We start from the raw sequence: 16,940 nt of genomic DNA on the forward strand, positions 1-16,940 counted from the left end.
CTACACATTGGAGACAGAAAAGAAGGTAATAATTCTTGCCCTTTATTCAGCGGGGTCATGGTGAGCTTTCCTGTTGGATTGCAATCTTCATGAGGTTTGAGCTTCGTCTTAACACTTCCTTCTGCTTCCACAAAACTGAGAAGAGTTGTGGACCCTCTAGAGGTTTGAATCTATTTTTCTACGGCAAAAAATAAAATCCTAATAGACCAACCTAGATTATGGATTAATTATTTTTCTTTTAAAACTCTAAAGAGCATTCATGTAGAAAATTTAGGCAATTCAGATAGGTATACAAATGAAATAAAACTGATAAATCTTATACCCTAGAGCTACTGTTTTAATATTTAGTGTTTTTATTAGATGTTTATCTCCAGCGCTGTCTTTGTATATGTTTAACTTTACTTTTCCTACAAAAATAGGAGCATCCTGAATAGGAGACAGTTCCTAGTGTTGATGCCTGTGAGGTGGAGCAGTTGCATGTACCCACAGTCTGTGTATGTTTCCATTTGTGGGCATCTGGTCCATTGTTCTCCCCCTTCATGCTTTAGGAGTGTAGGATGGGATATCCACTAGCTTATTAATTTGGGGAAATGTTTTTAGGGATAAAAGTGTTACTTCAACCAACCATTCATTTTTATTTGACAGTGGGAAGTGTTTATGTATGTGTTGAAATGGCACATTGGATCCTTTTTATGACTGAAAGAAAAGTTAATGAACGCCTTTTGAGTTTGGTGTCACCACAGAGTCATTCCTCAAATCCATCAGCAGAGAATAGGTGTCCTCTGTTTGCTGTGTGACTTTGGGTAAAGTCACATTTACCCACATACTCCATTTCAGATTCTAAAGGTATTGTATCCAGAGGTAATGGTGTCCCCGTTCCTCTCATTTACATGCTCCAGGAGATAAAAAGTATGATGATGTCTATTTATGTGATTGATTGTAGAAAGACTTATGCTATGTTGAGTGAAAAAAAGGGGTATGTCTGCTGAACAGATGAACTCCTGGCCTCAAGTCAGTATGTGTGTGGGGCAGGGAGTCTTTATGACTTTGTTAATGTCCATTTGTGAGCTCCAGAAATATTGGAGACCCCTGAAATTTTTTCGAGTAGTTCAGGGGTGGCATTAAGGGTCTTCTGAAAACTAAATCCATAGACTTTTCCAGAAAAGCAAGAGCAACACCCTAGGTTTAACTCAGAATAGGTTCACTTTTTCTGCAGAACAGAGTTTATGTCAGATCTTATCTCTGAGTGGTGGGATTAGAGTGGTTTTTACTTTTTTCTTTATATTTTTGCCTGTCATTTGAATTTTCTATAAGCTTATATGTCATCATTACAAAAACAATGGGTAAATCTGTTTTTAATTTTAGAGACAAACATTGAATGCCCTAAAGCAAAAACTCAAACTGCCCAGAAATATGTCCCTCTAGAAGAGGTATGATGTTGGAACTGGCTGTCCCTCCTTGGTAGGCAAGGAGGCTTGCCTTTGGTAGATGTGCAGTAAAGACAGCTCTCCCTAGCAGGTGACTTAGGCTAGAAACTTTGATCGGGATATTTCCTGAATTCAGGGAGCCACAGCTGCACCCATCTGGGAGGAACTGATGAGCAGAATGAATTGGCTTCTAGCTTCATTTGTTGGGTGTTTTTTGGGGGCGTGCTTCTAAAGAAGTCACTTCTTTTGGGCATGGCCCTGGGCCCTCTCCCATGGACCACAGCGCTCTTAGTCTCCTACACATTGACATGGGGGATGGTAAAGAGAGGGGTTCCTATGTATGAACCTCACATACATTCCTGGAATTTCCCTCCTACTGGAGGTTCAGCCCATCCTGGGAGTGAGGCAGGGAGCTACTTCATCCTTATGTCCATCCAGTCATTGGGCCTAGGAACGTTTACCCACACTGCCCTTAGCAAGCTGGAGCTGAATGTGAGCCAGTGGAGTGGGTTCTGGCTCCACTTTTATTCCCCTGGTTTGCTGCAGTTCACAGCATTCTACTCCTGTCTGCCAATTCAGTTCTGAAGTTAAAGTTGTTCTTTAGCAAGCCAAGGGCAGAGTGAGATCTGAGAGAGAGGTCTTGAAGGTAGATGACCTTCAAGGTGACCATTGTAACTGCAAGCCTCTCAAGGCTATTCCAGGGCCTGAAAACACCTCTGAGGCAGAGCTTTGGCATTTTTGGAGGAGAAGGGAGTCCAGGGGTGGGCAGCAAGCAGCTGTTCAGATTCTTCTGGGGCTTGGCCCAGCCGAGGCTCGGGTGTGTGTGGACAAGGGCTGCTCTCTCCCTTTGCCTTGTTAGACAGACTCTCCAGACCTGAACTGAACTGGCTGAGGTTGTAAAAACTGCTTCACTGTCTGAGACTTCATTAAGGCTATAAATCTTGAGGCCCTTAAAAATATTAGGTGTGTGATTAATACTACTGTTGTTCTTAGTTAGAATGCTTATGTGTATTTAAAATCCTTTGAAAAAAAAGTCCTTTGGAGCCTTTTTACAACTGGGCCATCAATGATCAATTATCTACAGTTGTTTATGAAAGGCCCACCCTGGGCCCAACACAGAGCTGGATTCTCTGTGGAGCATAAAAGAATCATGTGAGATGAACTTTGCCCTCAAGGAGTTCCCCCACTGAAAGCAATTGGAGAACAATTTGCTTCCAGGCCAGAAGTGTCTTAAGGGGGCTTTTCTTTCTGATGGTGGTAGTTACTTTCACACGTCACCTCACTGAGATGGCTGGGGTTACCTCTGGGGAACATTCTCTGGTACCCAAAATGGATTGAATGGCCATTTGGGAGGAGAGAGGTGGTGGCAATGACATAATCTCATCTTTCATTACTTCACTTGTCTCCCTTTGACATTGCTTTTCTAAGCACCTGTACCCTTTAGGAGAAGGTAGCCACCTACCCACAAACTAGGCACCCCAGTGCCTGTCGTTCCAACATTATAGCTGCATTCCTCTGAGTCTTAAGACGTTTACATTTCCACGTAGTGTCCCCATTTAAAATATTTACACCTGGAACTTCCTTGGTGGCGCAGTGGTTAAGAATCCACCTGCCAATGCAGGGGACACGGGTTCGAGCCCTGGCCCGGAAAGATTCCACATCCTGTGGAGCAACTAAGCCTGTGCACCACAACTACTGAGCCTGCGCTCTAGAGCCCACGAGCCACAAATACTGATCCCGAGTGCCACAACTACTGAAGGCCGTGTGCCTAGAGCCTGTGCTCTGCAACAAGAGAAGCCACCGCAATGAGAAGCCTGCGCACCGCAACGAAGAGCAGGCCCCTGCTTGCCTCAACTAGAGAAAGCCCGCGCGCAGCAACGAAGACCCAGTGCAGCAATCAATCAATCAATAAAATTTATTTTCAAAAACTGTATAAAGAATTTTAAAAACTGTATAAAGAATAAAAAAAATATTTACACCCCTTGAGAGGTCAGTCTTTGAGCAGTTCATCACTAAACTGTAATTACCAGGAATTAATTAAGTTAATGGAGAGAAAGAGTGGGACCCAGGCAGGCACTTGGGGCAAGAGTATCCGAAGGGACATGTTCCTGCATGACAGGAGAGAAGTGAGGGGAGCAGAAGAAACTTTCATGAAAATTAGTTGCTGTAGGCCGGTACTGCTAACACTGGGGCCACCCCAGTGGTCCTGATGGCCAGGGTCTAGGGTACAGCATGGCCTAGCACTGGTACAGGGGGCTTTGAGTGGAGGTGGAATTTGGGCTTAGTCTTAAAGGATTAGGAAGATTGTTTTTCCTTCATTTAAAAAATATGGTATGGCTACCAGGGGTAAGGGAGTGGGGGAGGAGGGATAAACTGGGAGACTGAGATTGACATATACACACTATTATATATAAAATAGATAACTAATAAGGACCTACTGTATAGCACAGAGAACTCTACTCAGTACTCTGTAATGGCCTATATGGGAAAAGAATGTAAAGAAGAATGGATATACGTATATGTATACCTCATTCACTTTGCTGTACACCTGAAACTAATGCAACATTGTAAATCAACTATATTCCAATAAAAATTAAAAAAAAAATTGGGGCATTCCCTGGCAGTCCAGTGGTTAGGACTCGAAGCTTCCACTGCCGGGGCCCAGGTTCGATCCCTGGTCGGGGACCTAAAATCCCATAAGCCGTGTGCTGCAGCCTTAAAAAAAAAAAAAAAAGAAAAATATATATTCAGTTTAGAAAATTTTGGAACATTCAAGAAGAAAATAAGTCCCTCATAATTTTACTACCTGATGATAGACGGCAGAGAGGAGTAATCCTTTTACAGTGAAAGTCAGAGCGTGTCGCTCCTTTACCCCAGGTCCTCCTATAGCCTTCAATCTAAGAGTGAAAGTCAGTCCTCACAGTGGCCCTCCCATTATTTGCTTCCCACCCCCATCTCCTGTGACTGCCTCTGCTCTGGTTTGGGTTCCTTGAATGCATGAAGCATTTCCCTGTTTCAGGGCTTTTCTACTTGCTCTTCCCTCTGCCTAAAACCTCTTCTCCCCTGTATTCACGTGGCTTGCACTGTCACTTGCTTCAGAATTGAGAATGTAGTCGTTCCATTTTATGATTTCCTACTGAACTCCTATTGAGAAAGGCTATATGACTACCTGACATATCATGAATTTGCTTGTTTGTGTCCATTTGTCTCCTAGTGGAATGTCAGCACTGCATGGGGAGGGACTTAGTCTGTTCTATTCACTGTGGTATCCATAGTGACTAGGATAAGGCCTGGCACCTAGGAGGTGCTCAACTAATATTATCAGTTGAATGAATGAGCATGCATGTATGTGTGTAGTGTGTGTGTGTGTGTGTGTGTGTGTGTGTGTGTGTGTGTTGTGGAAGTCGAGTGGGAAAGGACAGTGTGGCTAGAAGCTGTTGTGGGGGGATGGGTATGGATGGTGTGGAGAGTGAGGATGCTTTGGGCAGGAATGGAGGTTGGAGATGTGGTCCAGTCTGTTCCAGGCTCTAGGGTCTCATCTCTTACTGGTGCTGTTGAAGGTGAAGGCAGTGATTTGGTGCTTTGAGGCGGGTGAAGAAGCAGCTCCTGAAATTTAAAGTCTAGGCCTAGAGGACAGAGGTTCTCAAAAGTCTGGCTCGAGGGTTGGAGCTGATGTGATTGGCTATAGGAAATTATTGTAAGTTTTTGAGCAGAGTGAATGACCCGTGAAAATGGTGATGGGGAAGATTGGTCTTAGACCTATAGGATGACTGTGGGAAGAGACCAGAGGTGGCGAGGAAAGCGGTAACAAGGACAAGGATGGAGACATGGAGCAGAACAGATGACATCTGTGAGACTTAATAATGGCAGAATTCTCCCCAGCTGCTGTGTGGCCTTGATAAAAGCTTCTAGTGCTCCCGACTTGGTAGAGCTTAAAGTACTGTCCATGGTTTCAAATGAGTTTTGGAAGCAGGTGGGGAAAGCAGTCACAAGGGAAAGAGGAAGGGTCCTCTCCAGGTTCATTAGGTTGATGGATCTGGTGGGAAGCGGGCCGTCATATCCTGCACTGGGCCTGCATCTCACCGACTGTAACCCTGGATGGGAGCCTGTCCTTTCTGGTCCGCTGGAAACTTTGCTGTCCGAGAGTAGCTGTAAGTGCTCTCAGGTTTTCTTCTGAACCTACACATATACCAGGACAGTATCTGAAATCCATTTGTTCGATTACCTTCTTTCAACTCCATTTTCTGTCTCCATAGTTTTATCTATTCCTCGGAACAAATTGTCTTTGACTCACAAACCCATTTGGATTGGATTAATTGACGGGAAGTACTTACATCTAAATGGTTTCTGTTTCATTAGGCCTCTAGCCTGTTTTTAAAAAGGCTTCTGCCAAGATGAGATCAGTGGAGAAGTGATTTTGGTATAATCAGCTTCTTTATGATCTTTTGGTACAAGTTATGTTTTGAGATTGGTGTTCCTGATGTATTAATTCCTAGAATAAATATTTCAATGCCTGCTCTGTGCCAGGCACTATAGGCACTGGGAACAAAATAAACAAACATCTTACTTTCATGGAGCTTGTAATCCAGTGTGTGAGGTCTTATAGATAATGAACAAGTAAAACATAAAGTATGAGAGATGGTGAAAAGTATTACAGAGAAAAACAGCAAAGCTGGGATGGAAGATAGAGAGGTTTGGTGGGGAGGCAGATTTTCTGCTTTAAGTAAGGAAGCCTCACTGATAATGGACGTTTGAACAGAGTTCTGAAGGAGTAAGAGAGGGAGCCATGCATTTATCTGAGGGAAGAGCAGTCAGGGTGGAGAGAAAAACTGGAGTGAGGAGGAGGAAGGTATAGGAGAGGAGGCCAGGGTGGTCCCACTGGGCTTGTAAATCCTAGTGGGGGCCTGAACCGAAGCTCTGAGTGAGATGGGAAGCCCCAGGTGGCTGTGTAGAACCACGATGGACTCCAGCTCTCTTTTTGAAAGGTTTGCCACAGCTGCTGGTGATTGAAGCAGTGGGGCTTCTGCAGGGGCTCTTAGCTTAGAGTGGGCGCCAGAGTCTGAATCATCTGGGAACCTTTCCCAGGCCAGCTACTGGAGCCATCCAGGACTCCAGGGTCAGCTGGAGCACAGGTGTGACTTCTGAGACTCACTCAGTGCCAGTGCTGTTATTCTCTAACCACTGGGTGACTGTCACAGCTTCAGATTCCTGAGACCCACTTTCTTTCTTTTTTTTAAAATTTATTAAATTTATTTATTTTTGCTGCGTTGGGTCTTCGTTGCTGCGCATGAGCTTTCTCTAGTTGTGGCAAGCAGGGGCTACTCTTCGTTGCGGCACATGTGCTTCTCATTGCCGTGGCTTCTCTTGTTGCAGAGCACGGGCTCTAGGCACACGGGCTTCAGTAGTTGTGGCACGAGGGCTCAGTAGTTGTGGCTTGCAGGCTTAGTTGCTCTGCGGCATACGGGCTTTTCCCGGACCCAGGGCTCAAATCCGTGTCCTCTGCATTGGCAGGCGGATTCTTAACCACTGCGCCACCAGGGAAGTCCCGAGACCCACTTGATTTCTATTGAGTCAGTCTGCAGGTGGACTTAGAAGTCTGCATCATTAACAAGATTTGGGGGTGATTTTTGAGGCCAGTGGTCCCTGGACTATACTTTGGTCTAAAGACCGTGGTTCCCAGCCCCAGACAACATCAGTCCTCTAGGTTGTTTTCTAAAAATGCTCAGCCCCACCTCTAAAGATTCTGATTTAATTGGCCTGAGGTGGGGTTAGGTATTAGCACTGCTCCCCAGGTGTTTCTAATGTGCTTCCAGGGCTAGAATCACTAGTCTGTGGGTTAATAAGCCTTATACTGGGTGTTTGATGGAGAGATTTGAATGGGTAACTGTGAGTAGGAGACTTCAGGCCCTCTGGGAAGCTAAGGCAGGGCCAGTCATGTTGCCAGGAATAACAGGAATCTTTCACAGTAATAAAAACTCTTCAGTTTATGTACTTTATCTCATTTGATTACCTCACCTCTCTGGGCCTTCATTTCCTTGCTTGTAGAGTTAGCAGCTTAAATTTAATGGTTTCCTAGAATCTCTTGGGCTTTTAATCTTTCTGGTGTTGGAAGAACCTCTAATCTAGAACAGTGTTCTAGTACGCTGTTTTCTAATCTCAGTCTTACAACACCCTAAGGTGTGTCATAATTGTGGCAAGGGCTGTAGTGAACGTCTCAATACCAGTTGAAGGAAAATGTGTGCCATATACAGTAGCACCTTGGGAAGATGAGGATGTTGGGAAACTGAAATGTGAAGTCAGACCTCCTGGTTCAGAATTCCTGAGTGGAAGGGCAGTCTGGTTGTTGGAGGCAAGCAGGAGCCTCAGTATTAGTCTTGGTTCTGGCGAGTTCCCTGTGAAGTGGCAATAGTGTTATATAAACTGTAAAGTTCCTATAAATCCACGTGTGTGTATGTGGTAGGGTGGCCTGAGAGAAGCAGCCAGCCTGGGCCAATGGAGCCTGATTCTCAGGTTTGCCAGCCCCTCTCTGCAGCCAAACTGTGTTATTGGGCACCAGAGATGGTCTGAATAACCCTGAAGAATCCAGTGTCTGCAGGAACTGAGGTTACCCTGGAATAAATCAGGCACACTCATTGGAGCACCTCAGAACTAACTTATTTTGGACATCAGATCTGAGACACTCCCTACCCCATCCCCTGGTTTCTGACTTTATCCTCATCTGGACAGCACAATGTCTGCTTGTTAGTTTATGTTTTGAAATGTGAAGATCCAAATAAGAAAAGGAAAAAAAGTTTTCTGTATTTCCCTTCTATAGAATTGGAATAATGAGTTTCCTTCCATTCCCTTGTAAGTTTTTCCATTAATATTGTCTATATCTCTATTTAGAATCCAAATAAATGCTGGTCTGTCAAAGTTAAGACAAATGAAGTCAAGTGAGGGAATGCAGAATTACAGTGAGAGTGAGCGGAATTAGAAAAGAGACTCTTTATTCTGTCATTTGTGGATACATGCACCTGATGGACTGTTAACTAGTTTCTCCACACGGGCCTATAAAATTGGAATCTTGGGAGGTTGTGGCCAAGCATTAGTAGTTTCCAAAGTTCCCAAGGTGATTCTGATGTCCAGTTACAATTGAACACCACTTAGATTTAAAAAAAAAAAAAAAAAGGGTCTGCCAGCTTTCCCCACGTCTTCTCTTATTCTCATCCCCTGCTTGGTGCTTGTCCCTTCCCTGCCTCTCCCCCACCTGTGACTTTCCCCCAGCCTACCTGCCCCTTGGTTCCCTTGCTCACTCCTTGATCCTCTGCTTCTTCAGCCCTCCTGAGCACTGGAGGATGAGCTGTGAGGAGGGGTAACCGACCTTCACTTGCCCTGTCTCTGTCCCCTGTGCATGCATCCAATCAGCCTGACGTCTAGGGATTCAGTGGTCTGCAGGGGCACTCTGAAAAATTATGAGGTAAAGCTTGCTGGCCACTGAGGTTGGTGGCAGAATACTTAACAAACGTGTATTTGCTATGTTTAAGGCAGTGTTGTAAGGGCTTTACAAATATTAACTCATTTAACCCCTATAACCCCCATTTTACTTACGGGGAAACTGAGACACAGAGGTGGAGGAACCTGGCCAAGGTCACATGGCTAGTAAGTAGTAGAACTGGGATTTGAACCCATGTAAAGTCTGGGCTCTGAACCAGCACATTATGCTAGGTGAAAGGGAGAAGATCTGGGACTGGGGATAGTACTATCTTTGACTACATTTGAGGCCCGCTTTGAATTAGGTTTGGAGATTCTTCTCAGGGTCTGACCTACACTTTATTGTTATTATTATTAACTTACTTTAATTACATTTGCCTTCAGACCTATTAAAAAACATTTTATTTTTCTTCTTTCCTTAGGTGGTGTTTGGAAACTAGACCATGTGCCTATAGGTAGAAGTTATTCCTTTCTCCACAGCTGTACACTCCCAGCAATACTCACCACACCCTTGTTTTGAGAACCTCACTGAGGTATGATGTCTAGGCTGACCTGAGCTGGCCTTGAAGAGCTGAGAGTTTGGACACAAGTGGTTTTTTTTTTTCAATGTTCCTTGGTAGTTATCATTATTTTTAAAAATTGTGGTAAAGCATACATAAGAAAATTGACCATTTTAACCATATTTTAAGGGTATCCAAGAATTTTTTTTAGTGTTTTTGTTATTATTTTTATTGAAGTATAGTTGATTTACACCATTTTAACTATTTTCAAAGGTACTGTTCAGTGGCATTAAGGACATTCACATAACCATCACCACTGTCCATCTCTAGAACCTTTTCATCATCCCAAACTGAAACTCTTCACCCATTATATAACAACTCCTTTTCCTTTCTCCCCTTTATCCCCTGGTAACCACTGTTCTACTTTTTGTCTCTGAAATTGACTGTTCTAGGTACCTCATATCAGTGGAATCAGAGGATATTTGTCCTTTTTGTATATGGCTTATTTCATTTAGCATAATGCCTTTAAGGTTCATCTATGTTTTAGCATGTATCAGAACTTCATTCCTTTTTAAAGGCTGAATAATATTCCCTTTTATATTTATGTCACATTTTGTTTATCCATTCATCCATTGATGAATACTTGGGTTGTTTTCACCTTTTGGATATTGTGAATAATGTTGCTATGAACATAGATGTACAAATACCTCTTTGAGACCCCTTTCAATTCTTTTGGGTATATACCTAGAAGTGGAAGTGTTATATCCACTTTTTCTTAATTTTTCTTAGGAACCACCATGCTGTTTTCCATAGTGGCTACAGTACATTCCCACCAGCGATTCACAAGGATTCCAGTTTCTCCACCACATTCTCACCAACACTTGCTATTTTCTGTTTTGTTTGATAATAGCCATCCTAATGGGTGTGATCTTGGTGGTTAGCTAGTTGCACCCCTAGAGTCCACTATCCAAGAGTCTGGTTCCTAGTGTGCTGGAATGTGCATATGTAGAGAAAATAATATGGTAAACTCCCATGTACTCCTCATGCAGATCCAACAGTTATCATTTCATGGCCAATCTTGTCTCATTTATACATGCCCTCCCTGCTCTCTTCCTCCTGCCCTGTGTTATTTTGAGGCAGATCCCAGATATCACATCATTTTATCTGTGAACATTTCACAGATAATATCTTAAAAAGATAAGGACTTTTAATATTCCATTTTTTCTGATGGTGGAAGGGCACATAGGGATGTCCTTTGAACACATTATTTTCTGTCATTCCCTTGGATCACCAGGGACATATGCAGTGGGCACACATTGCAGATACCTGGATGTTGGGTCCGTTGCCATGCTGGGTTGTTGGTGAAAAGCTGCCGTGGCTGGCGCCCTGCTTTCCTGCAGGAGGCTGGCTGCACTTGGGTCTGAGCAGTCATGGTGAAAGAGCCCACCCGGCTCTCTTTTGAGAGGGGAAGGAGAGAAGAGAGAGGAAGAAGGGGATAAAGAAGAACATCTGTGAGGGAGACAAGAGGGGGGAAGAGAGAAAGGGACGGAGGAATGGAGAGGGGCATGGAGGAAGGAGTAGGGGGAGAGAGAGGAACAGAAAGGAGAATAGTGTGTGTGTGTGTGTGTGTGTGTGTGTGTGTGTGTGTGGAGGTGTGGAGGTGTGAGAAAAAGGGGAGTGAGAGTAGAGTACCTGGGAGAGGCATCCTTTACTAGGCCCTTGACTCACCAGCTCCTAAACTCCTTAGTGACCTAAGGGAACTGAAGAGACACCCCAATACTAATAGTACATTTGCCCCCCACCCCAACCTTTTAATTTCGGGATATTTGGGACTGTGGTTTGCCTGTGGTAGATGAGATTGGTGGCACACCCAGAGCCACCAAACACAGGGGTACCAGAGCTGGGGAAGGAGTGATCTGCGGAATGGCCACTTTTTCTTTTCTGGGGCCCTTTTATTCGGGGAGTGGATGCTTGGTTCCCAGCAAGTCTGAGGCTACTGGCTTCCTACCTAAATTTGGGGATCCCTACTACCAAGAGATGATGCTTTTACAAAGTTCAGTGGGGGGAAACTCCTCAAGGATGGTGTGTGAACAAGAGGAGTCCTGTCTCTCTTTTTTCTGTCTCTGGGTCTTGTTCCCTTTTAACAAAGTGCAGTGTCCCTTAGTGCTGAGATCTGTTTCAAGTAATGAAAGGAAAAGGGGGTACTGGTTACAAAGTATCCGTTTTTATCTCAGTTCTTAGCTCTGCTTAAACTTTGTTGCCTATACCTAGTTTCCACTTGTATCATCCCAGTCAGTTGTACAGTCTTTTATAATCCCAATTCCTTTCAGTTCTATCCTCTTTTCTTCCTTTTTATCTTTTCTAAAAATCTAACTGCTTTATTGAGATATAATTCACGTGCCATACAGTTTACCCATTTAAAGTGCGTAATTCCATGGTTTTTGGTATATTCACAGAGTTGTATCCTCTTGTCTTAAGACTCAAGACCACCTTGTGTTCTCCTCTTCCCTGCGGTTCTCAGAGCTAGCCTTCCCCCTCCACTGGCATCACACTGATCCAGTCCTCAAGACAGACAATGGCCAGTAGGCACTTAACACCAATAAAATATAATATTTAACTTAGTCCTGCGGGGGCCCAGGGTTCATAGACAAGTGTGACTTCAGATAGACCCTTTCCCACTGGCAAGGCCCCATCACCACTCAAGGTCTCTCTATTTATAAAAAGTTTTCAAAAGCTAAATACAAACAGTGTAGCAAATTTGCCAGCTGCTTGACTGGTAATAAACTTGCTTAGGAATCTGTGACTATCCTTGAACAATCTTTGTTCTGGACAGATGAGCCTGTCACATCATTCCCCCTTTCTAATGGCGGATTACTGTCTAGTAAACATAGTGGAGCTTACACACAGAAAATAAATAAATGAGCAATTATATAATGTGTCAGATGCTATAAGGGCTGTGAAGAAAAACAAAGCAGACTAAAGGGACAGAGATTGATGGTGAGGGTGGGGATTGGTATCTTATGCACAATGGTCATAGAAGGCTCCTGAGAAAGTGGTATTTGAATAAAGACCTGAAGGAAGTGAGGAGTGGGCCCACAGAGATCTGAGGGGAAGAACATTCCAAGCAGAGGGAATAGTAAGTGTAGAGGCTCTGAGCAGGAGTATGCCCTGCTTGGTTGAGGAGCAGTAAGGAGTCTGGAGCAGACTGGCAACAGAGAGGTGTAGGAGACAGAGGGCAGTTAGATCGTCCAGGCCATGTAGGCTGGGGTGAAGACTGGATTTTACTCTGCGTGAGGTGGGACGGTGTTGAAGGGTTTTAAGGAGAGGAGGAACATGATCTGGTGGATGATTTAAAAGCAGCACTCTGGCTGCTGTGTTGCGAGTGAGTAGTAGAGGCAAAGAGGAGAGACAAGGAGACCAGTCATCAGGCTTTTGTGGGAATCCAGGAGAGAAAAGAAGATGGTTGGAGGTGGTGAGAAATGGTTGGATTTGGTTACATTTTGGAAGTAGAGTTGACGGGATTTGCTTATAGATTGGATGAAGGGTATGAGGGAAAGAGAGGACTCAAAGATGCCAAGGTTTGGCCCAAGCAACTGGAAGGACTGAGTTGTCATTTACTGAAATGAGAAAGAATGTAGGAGGAAATCCAAGAGTTAGATTTTGGACATATTAGATTTGAGATGCCTATCCAAGTAGAAATCCAAGTCTAGAATCGAGGGATACCAATTAATTAATAATTCAGTGAGTGCCTGTCGAGGGGCTTATGAAATAGCAGAAGAGAGAACATTTTACTGGTAAGCTACATTAAAGGTAGTTTAAAGGTACTACATTAAAGGTAGAAAATTATGAGGAGAAATAAGTAAAACAAAAGGGAGCACAAGGGAGGATGAGACGACTTCTGACAAGGGCAGTCAGAGAAAGTCCCTTTCCCTTCCTTGCTTGTAGGAAGCCTGTGTCCCCTTGATGAGCCTTTGGTGGCACTCACAGGTATGTGGTTGAGAGGTGTTTTCAGTGGGTTGTGGAGGGGAGGGCACTCAAAAACAGGGTCTGGGCCTTCCCTTTGTGTCCTCAGTGCCTGGCATAAGTCTTGGCATTTGGTAATTATTTGATGGATGAACTTCCCCTTTCTGAGCCTCAGTTCTTCATGTATAAAATGAAGAGGTTGGACTAGACCAGTGCCCTGGAATCAACTGGGAAGCTTTTTAAAAAAATGCAGGGATCCATCCCAGGCCTACTGAATCAGAATTTCCACAGTGGAGCCTGGGATTCTGTGTTTTAAAGTCACTCCCCATGTTATTCTTTTGCAGTCAGTCCAGCAGCAGTCTGCAGACGGGCATTTGGAAGCCACTGGACCAGGTCATTTCTGAGGTCCACTTCAGCTCTAACATCCTGTGAGTCTTGTTAGAATGCTTGCACTGCAATTCTGTTCTTGGGAAATGGAATTTTTGGTTGGGGTGGAAGGGCTTAGACAGGGAGAAGAGAAGCTGCCTCTGGGTGACGGACATCTTGGGCAGGGCAGGCAGGGACAGGTGTATCAGCCAGGGTTTGGAGAGGCTTCAAGGAAAGGTTCTGGGAGGGGTGGGAGCAGTGACAGCCCCCATAACATTGGGAACCAGGTGTGTTAGGCCCTGGACATAGAGGTAAAGGATATGACCCCAATTTTCGGGAGACTCACAGACTGATGAGAAAACTTAGGATCCCAGCCTACTGTGGGAAGTGCTGCCATAGAGGAAGGGAGGAAGGGAAGGGCAGAGGACTCAGAGAAGGCATCCAGGAGGAGGGGCCCTGGAACAGGAGCTTGGGGATGAGGAGGAGTTCTCGGGCAGATTTATGTTTGGGGCCACTCAGGAGGAACAGCTCAAGCTCTGACACCAGTGACTGAAATGTACCCTGGGAAGTGGCTGGAGAGGTGGACACAGACCAGATGGGAATGGCTTCTGCACACTGGAAGAAGAGTTTACTTACTGAAGGTGATGGGGATTTTGAACTGGGACGTCTCTGTGATCAGATAAGTGTTTTACAGCAACCATTCTGGCAAAATATGCATTGGCAGGACTAAGACCAGATAGAGGAAAAGACAAGTGAAACGCTTTGTTGTTTTGCCTGGGTCTGTTGGGGCACCTGTTTTCTTGTATACTGCTGAGAATCTCTTTGGGCTGTTCTTTGCTAATGATTAGAATGCCAGGTGCCTCATGAAATGAAGCATTGACCACTGATTGACTCAGAATGTCTGTGACTTGGGATCACTTAGACCTATAAGAAGGCCTCAGATGTGTATTCAGGAGGGCAGTAGTATATATGTGGCAGAGAGTCTGCTTGTCTACATTAGGACTTAAGTTTTATGTAGAAATCCAATAGTTCTAGATTAATTTGCCCAGCTGTTGTAGCCTAGCCTGTTCAAGGTCTCAGAGACCCTTCAAGTTAGTTTAATTTTACATATTAAACCAAGGCCTGCCTAAGATCCTTACATAGGTAATTGGTGACAGCATAGGGGTGAAAGTTAGTTCTCCGTGGTTCACAATTTCTTATTCTTTTAGCTCTACTATTCCCAGTCTGGGGCTTCATCCTGGGTCCAGGAACATGGAACTCTTTTTTTCTGTTCCTTTTGATCCAGCTAAAGTTTCACTGAGCTCCCTTCTCTACCACCCATAGAAGCAGTGTCTCTTTCTGATCAGTGTTCCAGCCAGAGTCCAGATTGAAGTTCCTGCAAGTCATGGGAGTAGCAGCTTGCTCTTGTGCTTGCTTGCTCATTCTCTCTTTCCCCTTTCCCAGTTTCCATTCCTGGTACAGAAGTTCTCCCACCTGGGAACAAACTCAAGTACTTTCTTAGGGTCTGCTAAATAATCTCTCTCTCTCTCTCTTTCTCTCTCTCTGTGTGTCTCATACAGTTTGAGTTATTTTTTGCTTTATTATCCCCTGGGATGTTCCTTCTGAAATAGAAAGCTGGGGGAAATTTTATTTATCCGTTTTTATTTATTTTCATAAATTTATTTTATTTTTGGCTACATTGGGTCTTTGTTGCTGCACGTGGGCTTTTCTCTGATTGTGGCGAGTGGGGGCTACTCTTCGTTGTGGTGCACGGGCTTCTCATGGCGGTGGTTTCTCTTGTTGTGGAGCACAGGCCCTACGTGTGCGGGCTTCAGTAATTGTGGTACACGGGCTCAGTAGTTGTGGCTCGCGGGCTCTAGAGTGCGGTCTCAGTAGTTGTGGCACGTGGGCTTAGTTGCTCCGCGGCATGTGGGATCTTCCTGGACCAGGGCTCGAACCCGCGTCCCCTGCATTGGCAGGCAGATTCTTAACCACTGCACCACCGGGGAAGCCCCTATTTATCCATTTTTAAACTCTTAACTGTTATAACAATAATTGAACACAGTTTATGTCAATATCTACGCCATATTCAGTCATGTGGGGCAGTAGGGTAAAGAGTTCACCTACAGGTTGTAAAACATACATACTCATCCTTCCTTCTAGTCCTCATCCAACAAGGTGGCAAATAAAAGGAAACAATTTTGTTGTTTCACAGCCCAGTGTTCCCTAAATCATGTGGTCTTTCATTTTCATCGTATAAATCTGTGATGTTATTTGTTTCCTTGTTTCATTAGACAGAATACACTGAATCAGACTTTTCTTAAATTTGGAGTGTCTCTGCCCCCTTGATGTTCTGTTATTGCTGAACTTAATATTATTAAGAAAAACAGGTGGGGCTTCCCTGGTGGCGCAGTGGTTGAGAGCCCGCCTGCCGATGCAGGGGACATGGGTTTGTGCCCTGGTCCGGGAAGATCCCACGTGCTATGGAGCGGCTGAGCCCGTGAGCCATGGCCACTGAGCCTGCGCGTCCGGAGCCTGTGCTCCTCAACGGGAGAGGCCACAACATTGAGAGGCCCGCGTACAGCAAAAAAAAAAAAAAGAAAAAAAAAAGAAAAACAGGTGACCAAGTTTAACGTTATTTGAAATTCAAAGGCTTCAATGCTGAGGGAAAGAAAGCTCATGGATTTAGTGACAATTCCTTGTTTTTAGTTTCTCAGAGCCTTTTAAAAAAAAAATTCTAGATTTGAATAAGTGTGGATGTTACTACATTTATATATTTTACCTTTAACAATATCAGTATATTTTCTGACTAATGGATTAAGTTGTTGTTGTTGGTTTTGGTCTATATCTTTTATTTACTTCAAACTTCAAAAATGCTGCCCTCTGCTCTCTAGTGTTTGAGGTTTGATGAACAAACCTATACTTCAATTATGTTCACCCTTTCCTCTAAATCTTCATCTCTCTAGAATAAAATAAGAGTTCTAATTTTTAGGCTCTTATTAGAAAGCTCTTCCATCTACTCAGTCTCATTTATCAGGACCTTTTCCAACTCTCATACATCTTTCTCTCTTTTTTTTTTTTTAAGAAGATGTTGAGGGTAGGAGTTTATTAATTAATTAATTTATTTTTGCTGGGTCTTCGTTTCTGTGCGAGGGCTTTCTCTAGTTGTGCCAAGCAGGGGCCACTCTTCATCACGGTGCACGGGTCTCTCACTATCACGGCCTCTCTTTTTGCA

Source organism: Phocoena phocoena, chromosome 2, assembly GCF_963924675.1.
Source record: "Phocoena phocoena chromosome 2, mPhoPho1.1, whole genome shotgun sequence".
In the NCBI taxonomy this organism is placed as follows: Eukaryota; Metazoa; Chordata; class Mammalia; order Artiodactyla; family Phocoenidae; genus Phocoena; species Phocoena phocoena.